Below are 12540 nucleotides of genomic sequence, written 5' to 3'. Positions count from 1 at the left end.
CAGTAGAGATGATAGAGAACGTTCCTGACAGCAGCCATTGGAAGTGGAGTTTGAGAAAGCCACCTCAGCAGCTGTGCCCTGCAGTTCCTCACAGCAGGGCCAGGTTCACAGGGACAAGGTCACCCTGCTGCCCTCAGTGCAAGGGGAGTGCCCAGCTGCTTGGGGATGAGAATTACAGGCCTTTTTTCCTGCCTAATTAGCAATATTACTTTCTATTTTGCACATCCCTCTGCATGTGTTGGGAAGAAATCTGCGGGGAGCTCATTATGTTCCCAGCCTTGTAGTCGGAGGCTGGCAAAGCTGCTCCTTCAGGGGGGTGGGAGGTGCATTCCCTTGAAGGAATCCCTTATCCAGGCTGAGAACTTGTAGGAGCTCTGTAGGATGTCTCCTGTGGGGCGTGCTTTATCCTGCCCTGCGTGTTCCTGCAGAGAAGCCGTCCACATGAATCTTCCTGACACATTTTCACTTCCAGATAATGGCCGAGGGCAGAATTTTGGCTCAGATGTCATCTGTTAATGAGTCTCTAACCAGTGAATGGGTTTGGGGAGAAAAAGGAGACAATGAAACCTTGCTTATCACCTCCTTGGCGTGATTTTTTCAGAGCCCGGTGTGGTTCCCTTTTCCATCAGAGCAGTTTAGTGCGAGGGTTTTTTATTTTTCCTCCCCTCTGTGGTGGAGCGTGGGTGAGCCATGAGAGAATCCCAATCCCAGCACTGCTGTGCTAACACACTCCAGGCAAGAAGAAAAGGAGTTTTCAAAGGAAGGATGTAGGGCAGGAGCTTAGGAAACCCCTTTGAGGACAACAACACGAACATTTGTTGCGGGAATGGCTGGGACTCCAAACCCACTTCTCTTTGAGCTTTCTTCTTCTGAAGGCTGGATCCCTAAATCAGAGAGGACGGCCCAAGGTACCTCATGGAATTGTTTTGTGTAAGCAAGATAAACAGTTTAAACTGGAGGAAGCATTGTGCCATTATTGCCTGGCCACCGTGGAACTGTGCCAGGAGCTGCTCCTTCAAAATTCTGTTAATCTTTACTCAGTGAGGATGTCACTGTGGGAAGTCCCAATTGCTCAAGTTGATCAGCACTTTAAAGAGAATTATTAGTCAGAGGCTTATAAAAAGATGCAATACTTTCCTCTGTGGATGAACTGCACCTTTCTTACTCACACTGCCAGTAGATAAATCATTTTGGATTTGTGTAACATCTGTGGGCATGTACTATACCCCATAATCCTCTGGGAAAAGCCTAATTTATGTGATCACAGACAAAAAATGGTGCTATCAACATAACTTTCACTGGAGTGCAAATGCACAGACCCCAGAATAAGCCAGAATTGAAAGGGCAGTTTCATTTAACAGAACTTAGTTTGCAAATGAATAGCTTTTAACAGTTACAATTGAAATATTGACATTAATGTGTATTTTTTAGTAGTATCAATGACATCAGCAGCTCTGATAACGGTCTGGTAGGAAGCCAGGTGGTTGATAAGGAAAATGCAAGTAGCAGGAGACAATTAGCCCATGCTGTCCCTTGGACTGCCTGCATACCCCAAAACTGAAAAATTCACTGATCTGGTAACACCCAGTATTGCTTCTGGGAGAGGCTTATTGTGTTTTAGCAGAGAAAAATGAAAATTTATTCACATTGGGAAAAATAATTGCCACAAATCTGTTTTGTTTGCTCACAAATCATTTGCTTTGGGGCTGATCAGCCTTGGTGTTTGTGGTTTTATTAACTTGAAAGGCTTCTGTGGGGTGTAGAATATTTTGGGAAGCTGGTGAGAAATACGCTGTCACACGATGCCTGAATTATTATGCAGATAAAATTTACCAACTTCCCTCCTCCAGTTTATCCTATTTGGGAAGATACATGAGAAATAAATGGCTGGTTTTAGTGGAAGTAAGTGCTACTTCATCTGGAATAAGCATCCTGTCGTTTCAAGATGTACAGCAGTAGCCCTTCTCCACTCTTTCTGCTCAGCCTTTTTCACTCTGCTTCTTCTCTGCTTTAATTGCATTTTTGAGCCTCTCTCATTTGCCTGCTAGCTTGTTTTTTTTTGTTTGGTTTTTTTCCCCCCAGATAATCTGGAAGGTGAAGAATGACCAGGCAGAACTGAACTGCCATTTTGTTATGCTTAATAGCTGATTAAAAAGGAGCTGGCCCCTCTCTGGTGCTCACGCTCAGATGCTCTCTCTGGGGTGTTTGAAATTGAGTCATAATTGCTGATGCCAAAAGCTGTCAGTACAACGGGATGGGAAGCAGTCAGCTCTTGCTAGTGTTATATAAAGTTGTCATTTTGGAAGAATGAGCAATGATAAAGAACTGTTGCAGTGTTTTGCCCATTTTCACAGTAAACCACACTGTTCCTGTTGCTTGTTCTGGTCTCTTCTCTAATAAATTCATTTTCTCCTGCAAGGAAGGAATTCAAAACAAAGCCACAATTTAGGGGAGATAAAGCCTTGTTTTTGGGAATATTTCTATTAAACATGCTTGTTCCTGCATGCAGTCTAATAAATACAAAGATTTAAGGTTTTCATGTAAAACATGAAATTGAATGTATTTTTTTTTATTGTGGCAGGCATATTAGCAGGATCTAGCTGCACATTTAGAAAGAAAATTCTGTAAGACATTCTTAGCTCTGTATGTAATACATATGTTTACAACGCAAAGTGCTGACTTCCCTAATCATGTGTGATTTAGTGAGCAATATAAGGCATGTTAATATTTATAGTGAAAGCAGGGAATGCTCTCGCTGGCTCCTGCAGTATCGATGTTTTCTAGTGGACAACAGCCTTCCTTCTCTGAGAACTCATTTCTCTGCTTTCCCATTAGCATTCAAATGACTTGCAGGATGAGTATTAATGAAAATGGACATTGTACAACCCAACTCTGCAGCCACTTTTGCTTTTCAGCAAGCAGCAATTTACTCTCGGCCGTCTGTGACCTACAAGGTAATGAAATTCTCCTGAAATCCTGCATTTCATAGCTGGAGCTGCAAATCAGCCTCCAGAGCCCCAGCATCTGTGGCACCATGTGCTGGTACATTCGTTTGCTGAGTCAATGTTCCAGTTTTCTGCTTCACCTCTCCCAGCGAGGGGATTGCAGCTTTTCTGGAGCTGTTCTGCACCACCACTGGCTGCTCCTCACCCAGTGACTCATTGCTTGCTGAATTATGCTTTAAACATTTCACAGAGGACAACCTGTGCCCATTAAACAGCCATAACTTGCCTGGGCTGCCCGGATGCCTCCCGGTGCTGCTGCTTTGCTGTTGCTGTCTGAGTGCAGCCATCAGCTCCACAGACATTAGGGGAAGGAAATATGTTCAGCTGACACACCAGCAGAAATCCACCTGACTGCAGGCTCTGTAAATCTGCCTTATAAATGCCTCTTGCCTTTATGAAACACCGAGCAAACAAAAAATGGGCAAATTCTTCTGCAAGGCAAGAAATGCTAAAGCAGGGAGGAGGAAGGCTGGGAGAGAAAATGTTGGATCTATTTGTTTACAGGAGCTGAGAATTTGTAAATTAAATAGGAACACAAAGGCAAGTGTGTTCTTAGAGTATGGAAATTATTCATTATCTGTACATTGTGACAAACCAGTTTTACCAAGCAAGCTGCATCCAAAGGGCCTGGCTGTCACCTGTGGGCTGTTCTTCCTGTGTCTGTCGAGTAGCAAAAATAATATTTAAGTGATGGTTTTTTGTTGGTTTTAGTTTGTTTTTTATTTCTCAGATAAGCAAAATGATGGAGAGTGGCCACAACAAATTGGCTCCTTCTTCCAGCTTTGTAAATATCCAGGTTATGTTTCATAATTTCAAATTCAGATTTTGTGTATGGGCAAATCACGAGTTTGGGAGCAGAAGGGAATGGTTTTTGTGTGTCATTAACCCCCTTCCAAATATCTTTAGTTACAATCAGATCAGACATAAGAAATTAATTATCTTTGGCATGGGAGCTTTGACATCCTCAGTTTTGGAGATAAAGCAGTGAAAATCTGGGAAATGTAATGGCCTTGCTCTGTAGTACCTGAGAGGAGATGGATGTTGGGATAACAATAATGCCTTATCTCACTTTTACCTAGAAATACAGTCTGGCTGGATATTCTGTGATTTCCTAATGAGAGAACCTTGCTGTTCTCAGTACTTTTTGAGTTCCAGAGAAACATTTCCCAAGACTTCTCTAAGGCAAAGGTTTTCCTTTGTTTGTCCTGAGCTTCTGCTGTTCCCTTTAGCAGCCTGTGGCTCATTTAATCCAAGAAAATTCACTACAGCCCTAAACCTACCACTGTAAACTCACCTTTCCATAATTCCAACTTTATTTCTTCTATTTCCTTTGCTCTGGCCCAGTGCCCCTTTCCCCAGCAGCCTGAGGGGTAATTCTGGGGATAAATCCAGGGATGAACTCTGAGCTCCATCTGGGTTTCCATCTCCAGTCATCAGCTCCTGTCTCCCCCAGCACGGTGCTGACCTGCTGCCTTTGGCATGGTAATCTTCTTCTCTGCACAAATTTCAGAATTCTCCATTTCACAATGCCCTTGAGCCTCCCAGGAAAGGAAAAGGAAAATGCATCACATCCTGTTCAAGTAGGACAGAGGTGAAGGTCTTCTAAGCAAAGGGTCACCAGTTTTATGGCCTATCAGCAGAAGAAACACCCATCTGGGTATTTTTCAGTTGTTTCATCTGTCATCTTTCAGATTTTCTTGATGTATTTGTGTTTGACTTCATTTTTCATGTCTAGCTTGATTTAAAGTTTTTGGAGGAAAAATATCTTTGAAGGCATATCTGTTTTTTTGGTTGTTTTTCCAAGTTGGCTTCTGTTCTTGATTAATCTTCTGAGCAACAATATTCTGTTTTTCACTGTGTTCACACTGTACCCATGATTTAAAATCCTGAATCTGGGATGTTAATATTCAAAGCCAGACTTGCATGACTGTGTTTATGACATAGAGATATTTTTCAATATGTTTGTACCAGTATCTGATTTTTAAATAACCCCTATTTTTGCAGAGGAAAAGAATATATAAAATAAAGAATTGGTTTTTTGTACTTCTATATTTAGCAATAATGATTATGTGTTTATTTATATTCATAGATACTATATAAAGTTATTATTGTTGCTTTATGAAAAAACAAGAATGCTTTTTATTTTGTAAGAGGATACAGAGTCAATTTTATTTAATGCTCTTTTCTTAAGGGGTAAGGATAACTTGCTTTTAAGATGGGAAGAAGTTTTCCAAACAATGACTCTGGTGCTGTGACTTGTTTTAACCTCTGAAGGTCCAGTAATGTTTTTGCAGAATTACAGCCACGTGTTTGGTTCCCATGTCTCCCATGAAGATTCTAGGGCTGAAATCTTATTTTTTTTGGGAAAAGGAACATTTTGCCTTTATCCTGTAAGGATATTTGATGATGCAGCTCCTAAAACAGACTTGCTTGAGGGTAACCTGAAATCACTCATCTGTTCTCTAGTCTGAATGGGTGTTTCTCAGCAGCTTACTTACCTACAAATGAATATTTGGTGCTGCTGGGCTTTGGTAGAGCTCTCCTGTATTCAGAGGAGAGCAGCTGGAAAGACACAAAAAGAAGGGAAAACTTCCTTTCCATTAAGAAAACAATCTCTGGAGCTGCATGTCATTTGTGGGCCCGTGGAAATCAAGGTGTGGTTTAACTTCCACAAATCAACACTTCAGAGAAAGAATTAGAGGAGGAAAGCCATGAGGTCAGTTGATGGCACAGAGAGTTCTCTCTTTCCAGCTGAGTGTTGTTGTCTCTGTTTGAGGGTTTGCCTGGGTTCTCTGTGGCTGAGATAATGCAATAGCTGGAGCTCATCTGAGCTTGGATTTTAGATGGACCCAGCTCTTCACACGATGAGTGACTCAATGGCATTTCTTGCTCTGCTCTCAAGAGGCTTCTCTGCAAACCTGGCAGCAGCAGAGCACTGTTCACAAGGAATGGAAATTCTAACTCTACTTCTTTACATTTTGCACTTATATTAATATGTTTTCCTCTCTCTCATTTAATTCTTTTCTTTGTAAGAAGTTGGACAAAATTCTAAGCTAAGACTTTTTTCTCTTTTGTAGCTGTTTTTGGCTTGCATGGAAATAATTTTCTTAATAATGCCACAAGGCAGAGCACTCGTACAAATTAGCCTGAGATGTGTTGAAATCACTGTGAGACTCTTGCATTATTTACATGGTGACATTCTGTCAGTGTACTAATGCTCAAAACTGTTTATATTCCTGGATTTAACAAATATGTAAATCAGGTGCACATTTCCCTGGGAATGCAAATGTCTCTAATGAGGAAAGACAAACTTCAGAACAAACAAACAAAAGCAGAGAACATGTTAAAGAGCCTGTGTGGGAGTGGGGATGGAAAGGAAGTGGACTGGAGATGCTGGGATGTAATCCTGGCAGTCCTGGGACTGTTTGATCAGCCCATCTTGAGGCTCTGACAGATCAATTGTTTCTGAGCAGGGAGAGAGCTGGGGGAGGATGGCAGCCAGGCAGGGTTTTCCCATAAGAAGGCATGAAAATCTCTGGTTTTGCTCGTTGTGGCAGAGCAGGGCGCTGAGAGGATTGAGTTCCACCGGCTGCATTCGTTAACTCGGGCACAGAGCCACTCCAAAGGGCCCGAGCTCTCTGAAAGTCTTGTTTGTGTTGCAATAATTAAAATAGCTGTTTGATTTCAGTGTAGAGGCACAGATTGGGAATAGCATGGTGCTGAATTGGGTTTAAGTGTTGTAGAAGGATTTGAATGTCCTTCAGAGGAGTGTTCCGTTCAGATTTCATGTCGGAATGTTGCCCTGGTTTAGTAGGGATGACTGATAGCTTTGAATCACAGTGCTCTGGACTGAGTTTCTGCATGGTAGGAATGGTTTTTATTGTGCTGTGTTTGTGCTATGCTTGCTATTATGCACTGCTCACTGAAAACTTTATCTTCCATTACAAGCTGAATTCCTTTCTGAAGAGCAATTAAACAAAATTTGCTTACTAAAATAAGACATCATTTATTTCAAGCTGGCTTCTATTTTGAATTTTGATGGCTTCCTGCTAAATATGCAAGCTTTCTTTTCTGTGAAATTAGCTCAGTATCTAAAAATCTGAGTTCCTTGGTATTTTGTTTTTTATCATGTAGCTTCAGCCCCCAAAGTTCTGGTAAGAATTATATTTCCCAATTATCAGCCATCTTTAAGGAGATCATTATGGTAAAATTAGTCTGACTTCTCCAAGATCCATGAATTATGGATAGTGCATGAGTAATAAATGGGGTAAAATGTTTTAATTAACATTCTTCAGTAATCCTTTGGCTGCATATTGTAACTATTGCCTTCTCTGTCTAATTCCACACTTTTAACTAAAAAATGTGCTGTGTGTCTGTCACAGTCAGAATGTCAGTTTGTTCTGTGCTGTGACAGCAGCACGCTCCTGTCTCCTTTGTCTCTGTCATTCCAGAGCTGCAATTGGACTTTTAGCACACCCTCCTTTGTTTGTGCTGCTGAGGAGGGAGCATCAGGAGCAGAGCAAAACCAGCTTGAGAAATGCTGCCTTGGACTGCCCGTGAGCTGTGAACCTCTCATGCAGACGTGGCTGTGAGAGGCTGGGGAGGTGCTCCGAGCAAAATTATTGCCTGGTTAAACCTCTGTCCCAATACTGTGCCAATCCCCACATCCCAGTGTCTGTGAGGGTCCAGCCGTGACTGCAGGGGTGACAATTGGCGTGGGGACATGAGGTGATGCCTCAGGTTTAGCTTTTATATGTTTCACATTCTGTGCTGCTTTAGTGTGTGGGTCTGGGCTCCATATCAGGGCATGGTGAGCTCTGTGCACAGAGCAGGGAGACAAAACAATTCCTGCTCCAGCTGGGCACCAAGGACAAATGATCCAAATCTCAGCCCAGGAGCACAAACCCCGTGGGCTGGAGAGAGAAAAACAAGCAGGGTGGGACTGCAGGGCTAAAGCTGGGATGGGACAATGAACTCCAAGGTGCAAATGGAGCAGAACTGATCCCAAGGAGAGACCCCGGGAGCGCTCGTGCATTTTGGGACCATTTTGGTTCATTCTGGGTTCATTTTGGCACCATTTTGGTTCATTCTGGGTGCAGCCCTGGCTGGGCTCTGGTGCTGCCCAAGGTGGATCCGTGGAGGAGAGACTTTGAATAAACCCCTGCTTTATTCTTTAACCCCATCCAGCCTCTGTTCTAGGCCAGCCTTCCCAAGGCATCACAGGAGGCTCTGTTGGTAACACCGACCTCTCTTCACCCAAAGGTGCAGAATATCTGCAGCACCAGCAAACCAGCACAGAATTTATTTGTCATTTCTTCCTCAGCACTCCCCATCCAGCAGCTCCCTCCTCTGCTGTGCAGTAACACGTGTGGGAGGTGCTGCTTTTGAGCTGGCTGAGCCCTGAACTCCTCTCTGGAGCAGTGAGGAGGCTGGAATGGCTCTGAGCTGCTGGGCAGACAAAACCTGGTACTCACAAATCCCCCTAGAAACTGGCATCTTAAATTGCTACCTCTAATACCTCTAATTAATGCCTTGCCTGGGTCCCCAGTAGAGCAGGAGTTCAGTGACTTTCCTAAGAATTATTTTGCATTATGTAGAAATTAAACTGACTTTTAAGCAGTGTACAGTTGCTGTCAGCTAAAATGCTGCTCAGAAATCTGAACTGGCAGGTGCCCTTAAGTCTTGTTGGTTTGGATTAATGTTTTAAGTACTACCAGAAATTATATTTACATTGCATAAAAAAGAACCTTGAAATGTAGCTGAGACACAGAATATTGTTTAAGGACTCAGACTCTCCAGTTGAGTATTTATTTTTTACCCTAATTTTGTAGAAAAATGTGAGAAAAATAAAGATGTGTGACAAAATAGCAGATAAATGCACTAATAATTTATGGTAGTAAACTTGTCTTGGGAGCAGAGTCTATCCAGACTTTCCTTGGGATTTGCAACTTTACAAAAAAGAACTTTCATGTCAGGATTTTTTTTTCATTGATATATTAGGAACATCCTTCACCATTTTGTTCCATTCTTCTATTGAAACTGCTCTTTGTGAATATAAAATACATCAAAGTAACCAAAATGGAACATTTGGAATGAAGAATTCAGGAAAGAAAAAAATGACAACTTTATTAAATAGCCTGCCATTTCATAATCTTTGAAAAAAGCTTTGATATGATATGTTTGTTAATCTTAATTTGAAATATTAAGGTTTTTTCACCAAGATTTTTTTGTCAGTTGGTTGGAATCCTTTGTGCCAGAAGTCAATGTGAATTGTCAGAGTAAGACATGGATTTTACAACTATGGGAGTCAAGAATAGATGAGCATCTTCTTTGTTCCTGTTTGGAGTTATTTCAGTATATTTTTCAATATAGAAATATCTATTTCATTTTAAATTATTTGATCCTTTTTTTTAACTTTTTCCCTTTTTTTAGCCTTTGTGGGCAAAAATAGTTCTGTAGTTCTCTGTTCTTTTCAAGGACAGTGGAAATGAGGTTTTTATTTTTCCATTTCTGAGTTTATGTTGCTCTCTTTTTAGAACTAATCCTTACAACATGGGTCTGACTGGCTTTTCAGGTTTAAAAGTTCTCTGAGAGAGTGGAGACAAGAAAGGCTTGAGAGAACAAGGATTCCATGTTAGTTTGATTTTCTTATGAAACAACAATGATTTCTTTTTCTGAGTACTTTCTTTCAGAAATATTTGAATGGCTGTTTAGCTGCAGTAAATATGGAATCTCTGTGGATTTCAGTTGTGCAGGTTTGAAAAACCCTCGTGTGAAGGTGCAGCCTGGAGAGGGAATGGACAATAATTAAAGCAGAGGGCTGGGGGCTGAAGGGAATTCTTCTGCTTTGAATTTGTGGGTTAATATCTTGTTTCTGTTGGAATTTTTGGGATGTTCTGGTGGTCTGTGGTGCTCGTGCTTCTCCCTGTACTGAGGACGCTTTCTGTGCTCCCTCTCAGCCTGAGCTGCCTCCCTTTCCTCTCACTTTTGAAATTTAAAGGATTTCTGAAAATCCTTCATTCTGAGATCAAAAGCTCCTGTAAACCTGGGTAAGTCAGCTGCACTGCAGCTGTCTGAGGTGATATTGGTTGACAATCTACCTCCCAAATCTCTTTCTTGCCAGAAGTGTCTGAGCAGTGACTAAAGCAGTGCTACAAATTTGATCAGTATTCTCATTTTTCACCCAGGTCTTAGCCCTGCTGCTTTAGCCTTGATTCAGTTCTCCTCTGACCAATTCTTTTTAAGAAGTAGTGGCTGGTTTTTGATCCTGCTGATCCCAAGTGGTTTCAAATTCACTTTTCTTTTTTTTTTTTTTTTAAGAGTCATTTCTCCGTGTTTGAATAGAAGTCAGCATGAAGAAGGAGGCAGTGTTTTAACAAGGGTTGAGCTGAATATATTTCCTTCTGAGCTCAATTAGCTCATGCTCTTCAATTTGGCTGGGAGCTATGATTACAATAACTGCAGAAAAACCAAATCCCAAAGTTTTATGTGACCCTGAAACACAGTCATTTTTCAAAGAAGGTGGCTTTAGGTCAGTATTTTGGTTTGAAAAATGAATTGTGGACCTTGCCAATATTGAGATGTTCCTGTCTTATTTTAAATGGTCTCTTGGGCTTCTCTCTGCTGTTCTACAGGTAAATGAGGAATCCTCCAAATGGTTTCTTTTCAAATGTGGCCTTTTAAGGCTGGTTTTTATCTACCTATCTAATCTATCATCTATTTTATCTCTCTGTGCTGGTTCAGCTGAGTGGAGCACTGGGCTGTGCTGCTGCCAGCTCTGCCCCTGCACAGACAGCTCTGCCCACAGCCAGAGCCTGACTGCTCACTCTGAAGCTCAGGGAGAGACAAACTTTGATTTGGGAAGCAAACAGAGAACCCGGTGTGTTCATCTCACTGCTCCTGTCAGAGCAAAACCATCTGGGAATCAGAGAGGAACAGAGCATCCTCCTGCTCGCCCACTGGGTGCCTCGCAGCAGTTTGTGTGAGCACAGGAATCATGCTTGAAGAGTGTCTCCTCTGGAAAGTATTTATGGCATGCTCATTCCAGCTCGTTTCCTTGCTTTATTTCATTTTGTTGCTGAAAGAAAAGGCTGACACGTTCCTCTGTGGCTGATGTCTTCAGCAATATTCAGGGTAGTCCCACTGATTTAAGATTTTTGTATTAATACCAGAAGTAATCAGCATGAAATTGGCCAAAACAAGCCCACCCTTTCTGCTTTGGCTGTAAAAATGCAGAATAAACAGCTTCTGTCTTAAGCACATGATGGGTTAATTGCTCATGAAGTAATCATTGTCTTGCAAATACGACTTAGAGCTCAGGGAAAATGAAAAATAAAATACCATGCTGTTACTTTTCTTTATTATTGGAAGACATTCCATGGTGTCAGTGCATGCAGAGAATGTTGGACAAGTGTTTAAAGAGCTTAAGCTGCTGTTTGGGAAGGATTTTCAGAGAAAACTGGAGGAGCTCATACACAGTGTGCTGCTTCATGTTTTAGAAGGTTATAAAAACTTACAGAATAGGTAACAAGATCGAATAAACAAATACTTTTATGCCTGCTGAACAGTCGGGTTTTTGCCTAAATAAGAGAGACATAAGCATTTCATTTTTAATACAAGTAGAATTTCTTTCAAGTACCACTTAGTGTGACATAACAAGTGCGGATCATGGAAAAATATGACTGAAAGAAATGTCTCAGCTTTATTTTTTCACTTTATTGCTCACCCAGAAGAAAAGATGAACTAAACTATTTGTGTTTAGTATTTTCTCTGTTTTCTAAATACCCATTTTTAGCTCCCCATGTTTCTTCCTCCCCATTTTTTTCTTCTTTTAAATGAAACTCTAAACCACTTCACCATACCAGGTTACAAACTTGTGATGATTTGGGCATAAAAAGGGAAATTCATGAGAACCTTAGGGAACTTTGAAAGGTGACTCATGTATATAGTGAGAGTTTGAGTTTTTAAACTCTGCCTTCAAGTGTAATTAGGGAGAAGAAGACATGACTGCTAGAAATGTCTAATTTTTTATGCTTAACAATCTCTTGCTACAAACAAATGAAGATTTCTAGCTGTGTGTGGCATCTGTGTTTGAAAAGGACCAGACACTGAAGAAGTTTTATAAAATGAGTCTTTGATTCTAGAAGGAAATGGGAATTGTGAAGAAACCCATTGTGCTCTCCTCATTTCCACATCCCTTCCTCAGTCAAATGCGTTTGGAAAAATGGTGATATTTATGGAGTTCAATAATACTGAAGAATTGTCTTGAGAAAATCATGTCTGAGCCCAGCATTTGGGGTCTGTATGAGGAGCCATGGGATTGGTGAATCAAATTCTGACAAAGCCCCAAGAAATCAGTGGAGATGGGAGCAGAGGGAGAGGGCAGCTCTGTGGGAATGGGACATAAAAGTGTTGGGTTTAAAGCCAAAGTCCTGTGGGACTGAAATGGGCTCTGGGAGTGTTTGAAAAACATCCCAAACGTGAGGAATAAAACAACAGAGCAATGCTGCTTTAAATGCTTCTGTCTGAAAGCAAA

At 41.3% G+C, this 12540-nt stretch overlaps 1 long non-coding RNA gene across 1 annotated transcript in view; it reads left to right on the top strand.

The window, feature by feature from the left end:
* The window catches only part of LOC134425938 (uncharacterized), a 66800-nt gene that overhangs the window by 24311 nt on the left and 29949 nt on the right, over positions 1–12540 (top strand). The window lies entirely within an intron of this gene.

Source organism: Melospiza melodia, chromosome 16, assembly GCF_035770615.1.
Source record: "Melospiza melodia melodia isolate bMelMel2 chromosome 16, bMelMel2.pri, whole genome shotgun sequence".
Taxonomy (NCBI): domain Eukaryota; kingdom Metazoa; phylum Chordata; class Aves; order Passeriformes; family Passerellidae; genus Melospiza; species Melospiza melodia.
Note: the sequence above shows the minus strand (reverse complement) of the source record. Positions and strands in the feature narration are given on the sequence as shown.